The sequence below is a fragment of the Mastigoproctus giganteus genome, chromosome 6 (assembly GCF_048544385.1).
Source record: "Mastigoproctus giganteus isolate SK-2022 chromosome 6, ASM4854438v1, whole genome shotgun sequence".
Classification (NCBI taxonomy): Eukaryota; Metazoa; Arthropoda; class Arachnida; order Uropygi; family Thelyphonidae; genus Mastigoproctus; species Mastigoproctus giganteus.
Window position 1 is genome coordinate 165,815,715 of NC_143580.1, and position 19,740 is coordinate 165,835,454.

The following is a 19,740-nucleotide window of genomic DNA, read 5'->3' on the forward strand; positions in this document are numbered from 1 at the left end:
GCAGAAATATACAGTTATAATACAGTCTCAGTGAGTGACCTTTAAGGCCCCACTCTTGTCGTGTTACTTGTCTCAATCTAGATAGTAATGACTTGCATTTTTCTTTAATGTATTTTGCATGGGGTATAACACTCAAACCACCATCCAGAATAATTCCCAAGTATTTTGTGGTTGAACTGTATTTAATAGCTTGTCCTTTATATTTTATTTGAGGGGGACGGCCTCTGTCTAACCTGCCTTTAAGCAACATCTGGGAAGTTTTGCTTGTAGATATCTGGAGTTTATGTTCGTCAGACCACATAGACAGCTCCTGCAGTACCCATTTGGCAACATCTTCAAGAGACTTCCTGGAGTTTCTTTGGACCATGATGGTTAGGTCGTCTGCATATGAGATCATGGTTGTATCAAAATGTTTATTTAACCAGGAGTCGGACACTAAGTTCCAGCACAGGGGCCCAAGAATAGACCCCTGTGGGCATCCTCTGGTAACTTTTCTTGACACTTGTATGGAACCACTCTTAATAACAAGCGAGCGCTGCGAAAAGTAGCTCATCAGCAAACGGTATACAGGTGAAGACACTTCGGCCTCCCGGAACCTCTCCAGGGCACTTTGCCACCAAAGGGTGTCAAAGGCCCCTTTGAAGTCCACAAAGAGACCGAGCAGATATTTAGTCGTGGTTTCCCGCTGTATTTCTAAAAGAGAAGCAATGGCATCTTCGGTTCCTCTACCCTTTGTAAAACCGAACTGCACAGGCGAAGAGAGTCCTTTCATAACATAGGTAGTCAGAAGTCGACTCGCAATAACTTTTTCAAGAGGCTTGCCCATAACTGGGAGCAAGGCAATAGGTCTATATGACAGCGGATCAGATTCTGGCTTCTCTGGATTTTTGAGAAGAATTTTTAAGTTAGCAACTTTCCAAATTGCAGGGAAAATACCTTGATTAAGACAAGAGTTGAATAATGTTGCAATAACTACAGGAACCGTTTTCCATACGCGCTTGAGCACTTCCGCTTCAATGCCATCAAGTCCAGGACATTTGCCCGAACGCATGGACTGGATAGCGATATCAATCTCCTCAAAGGTAAAAGGGGGTTCAATAGGCGAGCCCGAGTAACAAGCGTGTTTCACTCTGATGTCTATCTGTTTTGGATCCGTGCATTCTTCTTCTTGATAAGTAATAACATCTAGGATCCTATTAATGGTGGGTACCCATGATATGGTTTCTTGATCATCAGTAGTTGTAACCGCTGCAAACACTTCACCTGTTGGAATTTTATTGTTTATTAATCTGTAGACGAGACCCCAGGGGGAACTGTTTCCCTGGGTGCTCACCAGTTGCTCCCACGAAGCTTTTTTCCTCTTCTAGATTTCCTGGTGATAGTTTCTAAGGGCTTGTTTGTATCTTTTTTGCAAAAGTACAACCTCCAAAGTGGAACGAGATCTGTTTCTCTTCGCTTTCTGGAAATCTCTTCTTGCCTGTTTCGTCAATGATTTTAATTGTGTCAATTCCGGGGACCACCACGGCACATGGTAGGGCTTCCTTTTCCTATATCTCATGGACTACCTACAAGCAGTAATAATTATGTTTTGAACTACTCGTGCCTGTTCATCTGCAGTGAGAGTAGTCAATTTTTCTATTTGGTCTTGTGTAAAGGAGCCTTTAAGTGAGGAATCAAATTTATCCCACTTTGCTTTCTTTGTGTGAAATCTTGGTATGTCGGTAGGATCAAATCTGGATCGCCTTTGATTACAGTTAAGTTGAAATGTCATGATCGCTGGTAGACCAACTAGAGTGCAACTTCCAGTTGGAAAGTCTCGGACTAATAGCAGAGGATGCGAGAGTAATGTCGATGTGAGAAGAACCCATTGGTGTCACACACGTTGGTGGATAGCCAGGGGTTTTTAATATAATTAAGCGGTGAGATAAGATTGTCTTCCATTAATTCACCCTTTTCATTTGTAGTTGCAGCACTCCACAGAGTAGACTCAGCATTTGCATCCATCATCACAATAACGTTCTTCCCACGTAGAATATTAAGTGTCATATCCAGGTAGTCCACAAATGGTTGTATAGAGTCTCTGTATTGGGAGCATTGACAGTATAATGAGATAGCGTAGACTTGGCCAAACTGGCCCTCCAAACACACACACAGACAGCATGGGTGGAGCAGAGACTGGGAATTCTTGTATCTGTGAGACTTGGATCTAAGATGACAATTGCAGCCCAGATCCGACACCTGTTCTAACCGTAGCTGGATTAGATTGTACTATTCTATAGCGAATGGGAAGACCCTTTAGAAGACCCTTAGATGAATTGATAAATTTGATGGGAAATGTAATTTTAAGCAAAATTGTCGAAATAACAAAAATCGCTAAATATTTTTCGATAATCGCCGATTGTACCCCAGACGCAAGTCATATTGAACTTCTCTCATTAACAATAAGAGTTGATGCATTATTCCAAATAATAGAAGACGTCAACAGAGATGCAGAAACTAAAGTTAAAGCAAGAGGGTTAGCAAAAATTATTAAAAATTACAAGTTTATATGCGGTGTAATTCTTTGGCATGATATTTTATTTGAAATAAATTCAGTCTCGAAGCTATTGCAATCTGTAACTATAAATTTGTCAGATTGGGTAAGGATGTTATCAGAAACCATACAAAAAGTGAAAAGTTATAGACAATCTGGATATGATCAGATGAAAATTGCTGCTAATGAGATTGCTGCAGAGAATCTTTAATGCAGTACAGAATTTCCTGCCGAAACTGAAGTTAGAGCCAGAAGGAAAAAGCGTCAATTTGACTATGAAGAAGCTGTCGATGAACCCTTAACAGAGGAGAATAAATTTAAAATAAACTTTTTCAATTATATTCTGGACATTACCCTTAATTCTCTAAATGAACGATTCACGCTTCTGGAAACCCATAGCAAAAATTTTCAGTTTTTATGACATTTTAAAACTCAAGGATATAGATGACAAAACGCTAGAAAATTATTGTACCAGTCTCCAGTCAATACTTTCGGTCGAAAATGAATCAGATATAAATGCAAATGATCTTCAAGAAGAATTACGTGATGTATCCCGAATGCTACCATATTCTATGAAACCTTTGGATGTTTTAAATTATTTGTGCCAAAATAACTTAATTACTTTGTATCCGAATACTGTTGTAGCTCTGAGAATTTTATTAACACTCTCTGTCTGTGTAGCTAGTGGGGAAAGAAGTTTTTCCAAATTAAAATTAATAAAACACTACTTAAGAAGTTCAATAAGCCAAACAAAACTTAGAAATCTGTCATTGATTTCTATTGAATCTACATTGGCTGCCACTCTAGACTACACATCTCTAATTAACGAATTTGTTAAAGTTAGAAGGGTAAAACTGTTGTAGATTGTTGTAGTTGATATCATTATTTTAAAGTAGTTTATATTTTCAAAATAAAAATAGTATTCGTACATTTTGTGCAGTTTGTTTTTTTAAAGCACAATCGAAGGTTATTTTAATTAAAGAAAAAAACATTTAAGGGGCGGCATTTCGAAGACTTGAATCATACTGAGAAAATCGACGGCACGGCCCTGTCGACTGCTTACGTAAGCAGTGCGTTTCTTAGATCAACAGTTTGTTGATGGAAAGGGGCGGGCGTGAATGTGTCGTGGTAGTGGCAGTGAATGACTAACCTATAGAAATTTTCTGTAGTGCTGGGTAAATGCGACTAAAATAAATTTTCTGTTTATACTCCGGCACGACAACCAAGTCAGTAGAGTTTACAATAAATGGTCAATACAAACATTTATCGTATTTAGTAGTCACGGGCTTGAACCTCGGTCCGCTCAAAGAACGCGTGCTATGCACTCTGGCTCCTGACCACTCGGCTACGTCAGGCCTAGACTAATAGAGAATACCAGATCATATTCTCTATTAGTGGTGTTTTCCTGTGCTTATATTCCCTTTCTAGTTTATATATCTGTTTTTCTTTAAAGAACTATTTCATTTAACAGTTATTATTTTTGCAATAAATGAAAACTATCTATGGGCACATAAAATTGGAGAGTAGAGAAAGGAACAGAAAGAGGAAAAAAAAAAAAAAAAAAAAAAAACCGCACGAAATAATGCCTTGAAAACTTAACATATACTACCCACTAGAACCTCTTCGGAGAAACAAGTGACTCTAATTAGATGGCGTATGAGCCACAAGTTCCTTCTCATCAAGTCACGTAGAGTGGAGCTAGGGGGAGGATGTTATTTTCACTGCTAGCTTGTTGACTCCTGCACTTGCTGACTTCCTACACCGTACAGTCGACTGCCGGTAATGTTATCGCGAAATAGAATCGTGATGGCACCACTACTGTCACACTTCCATTTCATAGTACAACCCCTCCCCCACTGTCTAGAAACACATGGAAGATCACTCCACTCTGGTCGCATGGAGTGATCTTCCATCCGCGCGACCAGGTAGTACAATCCCGTCAAACATCCCTGCAAAACATTGACGAGGAATTTAAGCCCTCGACAAGGTGTTGAAGCCTGTAATAAATGCTTATTTATTAATAACGTATTTAAAATCAAAATATTGTGTGACTAAGGATTTTACTGTGATCAACAGTCGTAGTACAATGCTACTTTAAGCCATGATACTTTCCTTGCGTTAGCTTATAGAAATCATTGTAAGATACGCCAACATTTTTGACAAATTTTGTACATTTTTCCGCACTGTTATGTGCATATTTACGTTATAAACTTTTTAAATTCAGTTATATATCCAGTATTGTTGTATATTTAATGTGTAGATCAGTTGTCAAGCGTAGTGTCGCGACACCCTCTTGGGGATCGCGAGCAGTCTTCGCTAGTTATTTTCATCATTCTCTCAGTTCTCGATTACACTGTTGGGGAATAGTCAATCCAGCGATTATGCAATGTAAACATTTAGGTGAACATTTGAAAGGATATGTAGAACAGTTTTTTTTTTTTAACAGTATTTATGTATGCAACTATGTCAGCCTCGTTTTGTACAGCTGTGGGACAGGGCCAGCCACAAGCATGTTCAACTGGTTCTGTCGAACAGGGCTCCGCGCTCAAATAGTCTAAATAATAATATCATCCGCCGCATTTCTAACAATGAGCCTACAGTCCCATCTTAAAGTCTAGTTACCCACATTATCGTCACTTCAAGAGCGCTTTCGCGATTCGACGTGAACATTGCTAGAAGTAGAACGTATACTTCATTCTCAATGTGTTTCGTTTGATGTTATTTAAATTTTACGTATACTCACTTTCAATAATATCTGTATTGTTTTTTAACTTCTGGGCCACGGAAGTAATTCCTGAATCGGTTCCGCAAATATTAGGGCCAGTCCTATGTTTGGAACGAGTCATTGTTAAGATGGAAGCGTTAAATTTCTACAATAAAAATTCTAAGAGACTCGGTACGTACTAAGCATTAGTCGTGTTTTTCGCCTTGATCGGTAAACATATCCCATTTTATTGTAAGTGAATTCCCTAGTGGTTTTTCTCACTACAGTACTTACCTTTGTGAACTTGGATTTTCTAGTTTAGTGTCAATTAAGTGTCAAGTGAGAAACAATTGATAGATGTTGATAGCGAGTAATATGTCTACTACTATAATAACAAGTAGTATGACTCAGTAATAATAAAAATGTCAAAATGCATGTGTATTCGCGTTGGAAACATTAATGAAGTAATTTCACTGTTAAATTTTTTATCTTATTTATCATAAATTCCCATTTTCGCAGAAATACTTTTTTTTTTTACATTACAAAAAATCATGAGGTGGGGGGGGGGAAGCGCGGCGAACAAATATTCATCCAGAGGGATTAACCGATCTGTCTGAGAACCACTGGTCTCGATTGTAAAAATAGTTTAATTATTCCCCAATTAAAAGTTTGTAGTTATTTTCTTGGACTTCATTGATAAGCTTCCAGGATTTAGTCCATTATTTTTATTTATATATTTATTTTTTTACTGGTACTCTTGATTTAGACCACCAAGGGTGCAGGATTTTGCCAGTAGAGATAAGGAGGTGAGGAGTTGCTAAAACGAGTACAGAGAAGGGTAACAATATTGAGAGGATCAAAGGGATGCTCTTACCAAGAAAGGCTTCAATTCTAAAAATTTCAGCGTCTGGAGACTATGCATCTGCGAGATAATCTGATTGAGGTGTATAAGGCCTTGAATGGGTTGAGCAGGCTCAATGCTGATGGGATTCTTCCTCTTGCTCAGATTACGAACCTGAGGAGGCATAAATTCAAATTGAGGAAAGATAGTTGTAGAATAGATGTGTGAATTTTGCCAGCGGGTAGTTGATTGCTGGGTCAAACTTACAACTGTCATTGTGGAAGTTGATAGCTTAAATTCAAGGAACTGGACAAACGTTTGGAGCGAATGGATGGGTGAAATGGGGTGTGCTTTTTTTAAAATTTGTTTTTTTTTATTATGCAGTATAAGCTTGCTTTCTTGTATCATATGTCTCTATTAATCCAGTTGCGTCACCCACTGATATAGTACTACCTCCAGTGGGTATGGGATTCTTGTCTCCATTGTGGTACTGGCATGGGAGAAAAATTAATGATAATTGAAGTCGGTCACCCACAATACCTACCTCGTTTGTGGCCCACCTTGTGGTATCAACGGGCACTGGGGAGGCTTTCCAGATGTTGCCCTCCTGGTGGTAGTATGGTCAGAAATTACCACAGAACCCAACAACACTTATACTGCATAAACATAACCTTAGACACCTTTCTGGCCGATTTATAGAGTTCTATATCATCATAGTGTACCAAGGCGGAGTTGAGCTAACGTTCTGGAGCCTCCCTACGTAAGATACTATACATGTTCACATGGAAGCGTGTACAGTATAGTTACACGATATATTTGACAGGTTCACATTTTACGTGGTTTATATGATGTACATAAAAACTGTAGTGTTGTTGATAATGCTGTCACAAAGACTTCATGCCAAAAAGTACCATTGTTACTGTACACATTCTTCATATGCAGTGCATACAATCACATAGATCATGTAACACATTGTCGTTCATAGCAAAACTTTTCATTGGTGGTGGTGATCTTTGAAATTAATCACTGGCCCGTTTACAAACTACAGGTCAGCACATGCTTCCAGCCATTTATTTAGCGCTGCACGCACCCTACTCACTCGCTCCTGGACCCACTCTAGCTCTGTGAATGACTGCACACCCCAATCTAACCCGGTTTAACGAAACCATGTCTACCGCCTACATCCCTTATTACCAGGCGTTTCAGATCGCATTTCAAGAATTCTGCGCGCCTATCTTATAAAATGTTTACAGGCGCCTCCGTAGCCAGGTGGGAAGGAGCAGCAGTGCGTAGCACATGCTTCTTGATTAGACCGGGGTTCGAGCCCGTCACCACCAAATACGGAGGATGTGGAAAGGTCAGGGAATGACCACCGCATATCCCGGAGCAATATGGCCTTAGTTGCTAATGCTCCTAAAAACCAAATAACAACAATAACAACATATAAAATGTTTACAACTTCCACGCAGAAAACTACGATCGCTTATCTCGAGAGAATGAAAACGCTTATCCCCTCCCTTTTACGTAGCGGTTCTGTATACCACATTACTTGCCCTAATTGCGGTAGTTTTAAGTTGGGAAACTGCTAGAAGGCTCCAAGATCGCATCTCCGAACATGAAAGGGTCCTCTGATCTGTTGACTTCGGGCACTCCATAGTCGCGGAACACTGTTGATCTAAGCAACATAACCTCGACCACCGACGATATGTCGAGATCGTTGACCAGTCACATAACTATCATCAGCGATCTTGGCTTGAAGCACACTACATATAACCATTTGCTGTAGTCTTCAATCGCGACAGAGATGTGTGCATGCACCCAATTATGGAGGCAGTTGTCTTACAATGAGACGAACGTTGGCATACGCCCCACGTACGCGCTACATTCTCAGCAGCAAGTGTGAGTCTGCCCAGTAACTCATTTAACGTTCACCAACCTCGTACACGTTCTTCACTTGTCTAATACGTGACCACACTAGGCATTATTTGATATTCCATTGTAACGCTTTTGTGTATTAACATTAGCTGATGAAGGGACCCATCGTCCCAAAAGCTCCTACTTATTTATATAATTTATATATTTTTGTATCCTACCTATTAATTATACATACAATATTTTTATATAACTTTGGAATTAATTTCATGTTTTCGCGCTCTCACAACCCCTCTCTCTTCTGCTTCAAGAATATAGCTTACCTACCAAATTTGGTTGCAGTTCTTACATTGGATCGCACAGGATCCAAACAGATCTAAATAGGGATACAGTACTTAAATTGGCCACTGCCTAGCCACTTGATTAGAATCAGAAAGATTGGGCTGTATTCAAAAATGTGTAAATCGAAGAGGTCGCATAGTGTGTGCAAAAAATCACTATAAACCCATATGACCTGACTGGCACCCAAATCAATCAACTGGCAATCATGAATAGACAGATTCTCGCAAATTTCCAAAGAGATGTGATTGTCTGTGCACGTTTAGCAGACACTATAGCTGTAAGTCCTCCTTGGCAGGTTAGTCGGCACGATACATCGTCGCCTGACACTTCTTTGGAGAGTATGGGTTCGATTCCCATTGACGAATAGAGGAATTTCTAAAGCCCTTCAATCGAGATTGGTTGTAGTTAGCCAACATCAGGCGAAGGGGATAGGGTTTCCCCTCCGTGAGTTATTCTTGGATTTTCAGCCTGCACAACTTGCAAATCGATCTGCGAAAGCCATTTTTGCAGACAAAACACAAAACATTTAATTTCGGCAACATAATTAGGGGATAGAATATCGTTTACGGTATTCCGGTCAGTTATCCTACCTGAAACACATCAGGCTTTCTTCCATTCGTAGGTAAATTGCAGGGGAAAAAACATAAGGTCATGGAGCGGATTATCAAGTTTAATTGTCACCAAACGACGGAACAATAAACCCCCTAGTTTTAATGTGGGAACATCACCATGCAAAATTTCTTACAAAAAAATGCGCTGCGGAAGTAAATCGTCACAGAAGCCATTAATCAACAGACGCAGGGCGACTGGAGCAAGTCGTGTGGCCAGGTGAATCCCAATTTCAGCACCGATACAAGAATGCACGTGTGGAGGAAACCACTGAGACACTAGAACCATCCCCATCCGTCCTCGCTGGTAGCATACTGATTATAATTGTAATCCTTCCACACTGGATGGGAAAGACTGATTTCGAATTCCGCGAAAATAACGCTAGGAATTTGAGCTTTTTCAGCAACTTGGCTGGGTTGTTCAGTCTCAGGCGAGGGTGGCATGGTTTTTCCTCAGGAAACTCGAGTTTATCGTCCAGCAAACCGACTGAAGAATACAGTACAACTTTAGACATACGGGCGCCTCATAGCCTTAATTGCTTTGGTGCTTAACACACATGCGCATACTGGAATCACCGTATTATATACTGACACTACATGATGCGGAAAGATGCGCAAGTGTTGGGAATGTTTTTATGGCATCTTTGGTCCTCAGATCTCGCTGGAGGGCATCGTAAATGCCAGAGCATACTGAACCTCTGAAAATCGTTGCAGTCATCATCTCCTGAAAGTTTAATTTCCCCTATAGACAAAGGTTTTTGAAGTGAAAACATCTTTGGCGGCACCTAAATTTTTCAGACTGATGTACCGATTGGTAACGAAAATGCGATACGGAAATGCGTCACTTCCTTAACGACGCTAACTCACTCATCACTTTCCCATCTCCTCCGGCGCCTCCGTAGCCAGGTGGGAAGGAGCAGCAGTGCGTAGCGCACGCTTCTTGATCAGACCGGGGTTCGAGCCCGTCACCACCAAATACGAGGATGCGGAAAGGTCAGGGAATGACCACCGCATATTCACGGAGCAATATGGCCTTAGTTGCTAATGCTCGTAAAAACCAAACAAACAAAAAAACAAAACCCCTCTCCCCCCGACAGGGGGGACGGTATTTTCCGTCCCCTCACCTCCTTGCCACTCCTCTCTTCGCCTGGTGGGGCATGGGCCTGCCCCACTGATTATCTGGGGTCGCCTTCTCTATCGTCCCCATATTTCTGTCTTTTCCCCCAGGCGCTTCCGTAGCCAGGTGGGCAGGAGCAGCAGTGTGTAGCACACGCTGCTTGATTAGACCGGGGTTCGAGCCCGTGACCACCAAATACGGAGGACGCGGAAAGGTCAGGGAATGACCACCGCATATCCTCTGAGCAATATGACCTTAGTTGCTAATGCTCTTAAAAACCAAATAACAAACAAACAAACTTTTCCCCAGCCTTCTGTCTCCCCCACTCTACCAAATATGCAAGTGTATACCCCACATAACTTAAAATTTAATAATGACTAAATTTAAATTGCTTCACACTAAACTCATTTGGGCTTTCTACTCAATTTTCTTAACCCCCACTGAGCAAAATTTTGTTTTTTATATATTATATATATATATATATATATATATATATATATTTTTTTTTTTTTTTTAGGTCCTAGCCACTGAAATCTCAGGAAATTTGGTGGCAGGACGTGCCAGAGTAAATATTTCAATACTAGTGTACCTGTTCTGCCTCCACGAGACATAGTGTGGACAACGTTGGGCCCCCAGCAGGGGTCTAGCGGCTAAACGACCAGATGAACAACGGTACATGACACTACACATGTACAATATCCGTACACTTTTAAACCTCTGGCATTTCCAGCAAACTGGTACACCCACAATGAAAGCAACACGGAGATGGGGAACCCCTGGTGCCGTCTGACACTAAATACACTTACGCCTAACTCAGTCACTAATAAATAAATAAATAAATAAAATAGTTTGTTTTTTTATATATTTTTTTATTTATTTATTTTTTAGGTATATTTATATATATATTATTTATTTTGTTATTTTTTTTCTTTATTTTATTTATTATTATTTTTTGCTGCCCCCCCCCCCAGGTTTGGGCAGTTTTGGAGCGGGATCGCTGGCACCCACCGGTATAGCACTACTTCCGGTTGGTGTGAGACTTTAGTGCATGAGGCACTGTCAGAATGGTGGACTCAGGCCCAGTTCTATGTGCCTGGGGATGGCCATCGGAGGGGAATGTACGAGTACTGGCTGCGCCACGGTGGCGCAGAGGCCTCTTCCATACAGGCTCGTTTTCCAGAAGTTCTGCGTAAATTCGGCTTTTCAGGTGGAGATAAACGGAATACCCAAAAAATCACAGGGTACTCAACCCAAGCAAGAATCATACAGCCAACCAATACAGACCCAAAAACTTGTATAATTGTTCTAAATGAGAAACTGTCCTGGTGGTTCATGTGCTCTGCACGAGGTTTGCATCCAAATCAGGTACTGTTCAGTGTCCTTCTACTTAATATCCCTCTACTGTCCGCCTTCTGGACAGTTCGAGGAATCCCTTAACTATCTTGACCATACATTAACTTTTTAGGCTCAAAGAACATCCTAATTACGGATGACGTTCATGCGAAGTCCTATTTCTGGCACAGCCCAGTTCCTGATCCCTACTGGAAGATCTCATCCTCACCAGGAACCTAACCATCCAAAATCTACCAAACCAATTACCTACATATTGCAGTTCAATAGGGAGTCAAATATTGATGTAACCATTACTACCAATGATCTCTGAACGCACATACAGAACTGGACAACCATCCTAGACTGGATGCTTAGTGACCACAGGGTCATATATTTCCACATTACTAATAACCAACCGCCAGTCCCTCTCCATGAACAACAGCTTGGCTTTGTTCGATTCTCCATGAAAAAGGTAGATTGGGCAACATTTGAAGAATCCGTTAAACAGGACTTTCCGGAATCACTCTTCCCATCTCACAGTGCTTTCGCCTGAAGAACTGGCAAATAGCATCCAAATCGCTATAACCAAGGCATCCTACAGGTCGGCAAGTAAGAAGAGAGTTTGCACCAGACCCTGTGCTTGGTGGACAACGGAATTGACCAATATAAGGAGAGATATCCACAGAGCGCGAAAACAGTATCAGACCTACAGAGATTGGCCAGCTCCTGATGTCACCAGGTTCTATAGAGACTACATAAATAAGAAAAATACATATACCAGGGAAATAGCAAAAAGAAAGAAAGACCTGGTCCAACTTTGTAAATGAATGAGGTAATGCGAATCCATGGGGATTACTATACAGGTTAGCAGGAGACAAGACTCTTGCAACTGACATCTTTGGAACCATCAAATCTCGTCAGCAGGAAACCTCTAACTGGGCTGACTCAATCAACGCCATTCTCAACAAACTCTTTCCTGATGATAACCCCCTGGAAGACCTTCCAGAACACAGTACAATCAGAAGAGGATGAAAAATACCAAACGTCACTGTAAACTCACCCATTCACAAAACAGGAACTTGAAGTAGTTCTTAACATCAAAAAATGAATATGGTGCTTCAAAACTGGCTACATACATCATTTGAACATACTAAAGTCATTGCATTTGCTGATGATTTGACTGTCATCTCAGGTCATTCAAGATCTGTCCTTGAACTGAGATAGCAGAAAGTCCTTGATAGCCTCATTTTCTGGGTGGCAACCAACAAAGTTCAGATTAATCCCACCAAAACGAAGATGAATTTCAAAACGAAACTTGACATAAGGCCCCTCCAGATCGAAATTAATGGTATCCAGCTCCCTCTGGTTGTGCAGGCTAGGGGCTTGGGTTTGATCATTGACCACAGGCTATCATTCCTACCTCACCTTCGTGAAAAAACCAGGAATTTTACAGCCTCCATCATTATAATTTCAAGAAATCAGTGGGGGCCCTGGCCAGTCGGACCCTGTTCCTCTACTATAAAGTGGTATTCCTTTCCATAGTCTCATTCGCGACCGAACCTTGGATCCACAGAGTGGTAACTGTCAAAATGAAGCAAAAACTCAACTCAATCCAGAGGGCAATGCTACTAGCAACACCGCATCTGCCGAACGGTGTCCACTGCGGCAATCCAAGTTATTGCAGGGACTCCGCCATTAGACCTATATGTAATATTTAGAGGATTATGCTTCAGTTTCAAAAAAGGAGTACCTACCTCCATCACGGATAAAGACCTATCCTGAATGTGATGACAATAAAAGGGAGAAAGCTTGGTGCTTTAAAGAGCTAATAAATGTCTGGCAAACAAGGTGGAACAATTCAACTGTTGGCACTGTAACCAGAAATTTCCTACCGGATGTCTCCTTTGTGATGTCGAAGAAGGTTAGCTCATGGTTTACAATTAGTCTGGAAACATTGTATCTTATCACTGGGCATGGGTCCCTTAACGAAAAACTCCACCAGCTAGGCCTGTTAAATACTGACCCCTGTTTCTGTGGAACAAAAGAAAACTGGCAACATCTTCTCCACGAATGTGCCTGCTATGAAGACATTAGGAATGAGCTGCGAAATGAAGTCCCATCCTTCAACATAAATAAAGTTGACCAACTTGTTCTGACCCCACATCACTTGTCTGCACTCCAGGCTTTTGCAGTTGCTGTCTTTGCCAGAAGGAAAGATATGCTTACAACTAATGCGGTAGCAACTTAATTTCAAGCACCATTCAAAGATCAACCTATTGACCTTCTTAGGCATATTATTATTCTGTTGTTGTTGGGGGTTTTTCCCCTTTCCTCGCCTCTTTTTTTTTCCCCTCTCAAAACCTGCACCACGGGTGGATTTTTGTATGTGTGTGTGTTTTTTTTTTTTTTTTTTTTGCTGTTGTCCCTCTGGAATGGGCCCCCTAGAGGATCCTGGCCCACCTGCTGGTAACACCAAGTGGGTTAGTCTTTTGAGACTGTACGTGATATACTGGGACTGGCCCACCTTCCTATGATGTGGACGACTACCCAGAATCATTGTCCAGGTGACCGATGCTTCTGGGTAGCCAAGCGGCCAAAACAGAACGCATATAATACAAACAAACCTACACCAACACATTTCTGGCCCTTTACAGTTGATTCTGTTCTTCACGGAGACACGAAGTGGAGCTGACGGAGCTGAACGAATGTTTCAGACGCTGCCCTTTACATATACACATGCTACCGGAGACATGATGATGATAATAATAACTCAGTCATTAACGTTGATTCAGTAGATTAAGTAGCGGGTGTGAGCATAAACGTTATCCTTCATAACTTCGGTTCTAGCTGTTCGAAGTTATGAACTAGCTATCTGCTATTATGGGTGAATCAAACGATTTTGATTTTGTTTCGTCGTCTACAATCGAATGGTAAAAACACCTCATTTGCCTAAATCTTTTAAAATGTTAAACATGTTCGGATTCTTTTCATTCCTAAAACCTTTTAACCTCGTCCAAGCCAAGGATGCGTTCTCATAAAATAAAAATCTTTCGTGCGTACAGAGTATACACGCTGTTTATTTCAAAATCACAATGCAACTATCTACTGCAACAAATGTGTGCAAGAGTGGTTCGAGGAATATCTCACCTCAAATGGAATGGAATGAATTGAAGAGACGTTTTAGTTATCATAATAGCTTCAGGAATTGGGAACAGATTTATAATATGAATGGTCCACTATTCCTCGTGTCACTTTTCTCAACTGAGCCACGGTCTGTCGGGGCAATGATTCAGGCCAGCTTGCAGGCCCAACACGCTGTTAGCTGATGGTTTTAATAATGTGGTCGTGCAGTGTGATATTGAATGTTACTGCATTTATAAAAAAAATGCTGTATTCCAATATTTGAATTATTAATTAGAATCTTTACTTACGATATTTTTTTTGTGGATTATAAAACTGTCTGTCTTTAGTTGTTGCACCTCCATTCATGAACAACTTCCCGGTAATCCGAAGACTTCGTTCATAGCAAACTACTATCGACAAAAGCAGCATCTACACATACGCTTAAATGCGGATGACCATTTCTGCATTGTAGTTCTCCCTGAAGAATAAAATGAAACAATGTTTTAAACAGTTAACAGAAATGGCATAATGACTTATTCACTTTCTAAATGCAATCAAATACCAAAACACGTTGTAAAATCCGTTATCCTTTGGAAAAAAAGATAATCCGATTTCCATTTACCGTCAGATTGATCAGAATCACCTGAAGGAAAACGTTTGGTTAACTTTTTTTCCCCTCTCTATCCTTCTGTTGGTACTGAGGAACGATCACCATAAGATCTAAGAATCAAGACAAAGTGGTCTTTTATTAAATTTGACAACGATTTTCTTATCGAAAATATAAATCTTATTCTTTAAATGCTTTCACTGTGGATCATCTGTTAAATTTACGCAAAATTATCATGATATTAGCAAATTTATTTTTCGAAAGTATTATTGAGAAGTAAGCTTTATGCAAATGTATTTCTGTCAATCCCTTTATCGAAAGCAAGAACTAACAGTTGAGATCGATGTGGTTTCTTGTTTTGTTAGTACTAAATAGCAAAACATTTTATACAATTTAGTTTCAGAACACTGGTAATAATCTGCCAGTGTTCGTGCCAGCGCTTGTCCGATTACAGCATTCAGTAAGGAATTCAGATATTGGGGCTGATAATAAATTTAATTTATAGCTTATGTGGAAAAGAGTATTTTAAAACAAACTTTAGAACAAACAAAAAAAGTACTTTTTCTTCTAGAGTTCAGTTTAAACTATACTTTGTTCAGTTTATTCTCCATTAATGTTCCAAACCAAAAACATCAGTCCAGAACGAGAAATAATTTAACTCCAAAATTTCGTTTTTGTATGACATCCATGATCCACTGGATTTTGATGGACTCGCTGGCATGACATGAATCAGAAGGGTGTTTCCATAGTATCACCGAAGAAAATGAACTTCATGGGGGAAAAAACCGGCCATAATCGCCACTTAATGTTTCATAAATATACCAACTAGCCTTTGGCTGCTGAAACTCTTCAGATGACTTACATGAGTCATTGAATTTGGCCATTAAAGTTGTCAGTTTTGTCAAAACACCTCTTTAAAGACGGAACGTTTTGCAGTTATTCTAGCGAATTTGGGAGCGTTTAATGAAACTCTGTTTCACGTGGAGGTGGTAGTTGTTGCTGTATGATTTCAGGCACATCAGAAACTTATGCTATATTGCACTGTATATATTATGTCAATAATTTTTGCGTGGATTCTGTGATCGATTTGCCTGTTTCCTGGACGAAAAACTCGAGTTTCCAGAAGAAACCGTGCTACCTCACCCTGAGACCAACCAGCTCAGCTGTATTGTGAAAAACGCCCATAAAAATTCCTCACTCCATCGGCGGGATTTGAGCACGGGTATTTTCTACCTAGCGTGTAGCAAGGACAGCGATTCTACTAACTGTGCTAACCACAAGAGCGGAGGTTGATGGCTTTCCAAAAAGGAACATGCTTTTGAAATCATTAAAACTGAAACAACTTGCAAATTCTCCTCAAGCAGCAGAAGAAAGAAGTTATATTGTGCGCTAATGGAGTAAGTTTAAACTTTCATGGCATACCTCGTGAATGTTTTTTGAAACTTTTTACAATCTCAGTTTGAAGCTGCAAACATATCGCAGTACGATGCGATCAAAGCATCTGCGGGAAAAGCGCAGCTTTTGGAAACATCGAACACAAGCTGAAGATGGGTTAACTTTATAAAGAGGATGCAACGATTAAAGTTGTTACATCTGAACTACTTCCTGACGGATTCTTCTGCTGTTTTCCAGACAATCTTTCATTCAATCTCGTTCATAAATTAGTATACAGTCTGTTCAATCTTTGTGAATTCCTTACCAAAAGTATGTAGAATAAACACTCAAAATGAAATATGATTCGAATGATTATTTCTAAATCTCAAACTTGGAGTAATTTTGGATGAAATATTTTCCAAATTACTCGAAAGTTGGAGAAGTGCTAAATATCCTTCCGTTTCGCCTACTTCAAAAAGATTTTCATTTAGTCACAATCAAAACAGCATAAAGGAATCGACTACATGTTGAAAACGATTTTCATGATGCACTGTTATTTTTCAAACCTAAAATTTTCCAACTCGTGCAGAAAATTCCACATCATTATTCACGTTAAATTTGTTTTGTTTCTGTTACCTCTTATGTTAAAGTGCATTTCTATTATATTTTTGTTCCAAGAAAGACTTAACGCTTATTTCTCATTTTAAATTAAAATCAAGGATTTAAAAGGAATTAAAATCAACTGATGAAAATTCAGTGTTTGATGTACAAAACAAATTTGCCATGCCAGTTAGGGTTTTAATAAAAGGCAAAAGTCTTGTAAGAATGCCTTCTCATCTCTTATTCAACACATACCGGAAATCTGCTCTTAATGCTTATCTGCGCATGCATCGATCCTTCGGGAAACGAGACTATCTTCTTTGTTACCTCTATAGCTGTTTATGAACTGGCAACGGGGGGTATCAAAGAGTTCGTACCCTTACCTAGAAATAATTGCCTTAGAAAGGTGAAACTTCATAAGAACTTTAATCCTTGTCTATGTACTCTCCATGTATAGTAATATATTTCTCCCATCTATGGATCAGTTGTTCAATGCCTTTATCATAATTCCACACTTTTTGCCTGAAACGACGATTCCACTTCATTGGTGACTTCCTTAGACGAATCAAAGCGGTGTCCATGCAATTGTTTCTTCACTGTGTACACATTCATCATTTGTCACCAACCGATCAAAAAAAGTTCTCGACATCCGCATTACACAAATCCAGCTGGCGAGAACATTGCATTCGACATTGCTTCTGTAAAGGCGTCAGCAGTCTTGGAACCCATCGTGCGGAGACCTTAGACATGTGCAGATGGTCATGTAAAATAGTCTGCGCGGGTATCACAGTGGTATTGTCATCGTCCTCCCCACACCGGATAGAAAAGACCCAGGTTTGAACCCCGTCGATGACGCGAGGAACTTTAGTGGGCTTTTTTCACTCCGTGGCTGAGTTAGTCGTGTCAGTGTAGATAGCAAGGTTTTTTCGACAGAAACTGGGTTTTTTTCGTCCAGCAAACAGACAAATCGACCAGAGAACTCGCGCAATTTACAGACAAAATAAATATATGGGCAGATGTAATCATTTACAGGGGACCCTAATATCATAATTTGGTCATGTAAAATGTTGTGGGCAGACCCATAACTAATTCGCACTGCATTTGGATGAAATGAATTGTCACACATCTGTCACTCAGCACCAGCTGCTCAATCTTTGCAACCGTCTCACTGTCTGTGGATGTTGATGGCCTTCCTTCTCTTGGATCGCCAAAGACACTTCTGCGACCGCACTGAAACTCCCGTTTCCACTTTTTTAGTGTCATAGGGTGGACAATTCTGCCCATACACAGCTTTCATTTCTTCGTCAATTTCCTGAGCTTTCTTGCCCTGCAAATGCAGGAACTTGATCACTCCTCGATACTCCACTTTGTCAACCATAGCGTCCTTCTTCAGATTCCGGGTTCCACCTCTGGTGTGCCATAACCCACAGGATTAAATTTCATCTGTTAGTTATTGAATATGTAGACAACTTATTAAAAACGGCATCTTCTTAGTGATGTTTTATCTAGGTCACGGTATGAAGTTTTTGATATCCCCTCGTATTTTCATGGATTTCGGTTGATGTGGGCCGACAAATGTTCAGCAAACTTCATAATAAGGGTATTAACATAAGGTGCTTTTTATTATAGATGGTGGGAATAAAAAAGCGTCCTCAACTGTCTTTCCAAAGCAACTTTTTGAGGTAATTCGCAGCTATTTCCATGGGAGAAGTATTAAAGTAATGCATGTATCTAGACAGTAAAGTCTCTCTAGATCCATTAAGGATCTTGCCTAATGTGCGGTATTCTCCATTAGGGGTGGTCGCTAACATGGAACATCCGTATTTTATAATTGGCTTTTAAATAAACTACTGCAGTGGCATGTGTTGATGACGTTGTTCTTTGTATGTCTGGGATATCACGTTAGGAGTAAAGTCGATTAAAGAAGAACTCCAAAGATTAAAATCAATGAAAAGCAAATTCCTCTGGTTCCTGAACCAGAGGAATTTGCTTTTAAGGAAGCCATTATTCGAATTACCGAATTGGATTTTATGGATGCCATTATTTGAATTACCAGATCAGATGGGGGCTTTGAACAGAAGAACACTGGTTTTATATTACACAGTTTTTATCTCAATTACTTTTGCTTCAGGTGTTTGGTTCTCCAGGGCTACAAACTTAAAATTCTAGGGGAAACTTGCGCCCTTGCAGCATGTTATGCTTCTAGAAATGTTTCGGAGCTGCAGAACGTTGTCTTCTGCAGGACTTAGCAGGTGTCTTATCTCAGGACCTGCGCCTGTTCTCCAGGGTTCAGTGCTGGTCCTGTTGTTGTTTCAGTATTTATCAGTGATATTGATGAAGGTATATCATGTTTAATGTCTAAGTATGCATATGAAAGAAAGGGTGCTTAACGACAGTCATCAGGGTGAGCTACTGCAACAAGATCTAAGAAAATTTGGTCGATGGGCTGAGAAATGGCAGTTGTAGTTTAACATTGACAAATGCAAGGTACTGCATATGGGTAGCAGTAACCCCAGAGTAACTTATCAGCTGTGTGGTACTACACTCAAGGTAGTGGAGAATAAAAAACACCTGGGGATAATTGTGCAGTCGGAAATGAAATTCTCTGAGTACTGCACACATGCGGCCAGGACAGCTCATAGGGTTTTGTTAATGGAAACTTTGCTAGCAGGATAAAGAGGTGATTG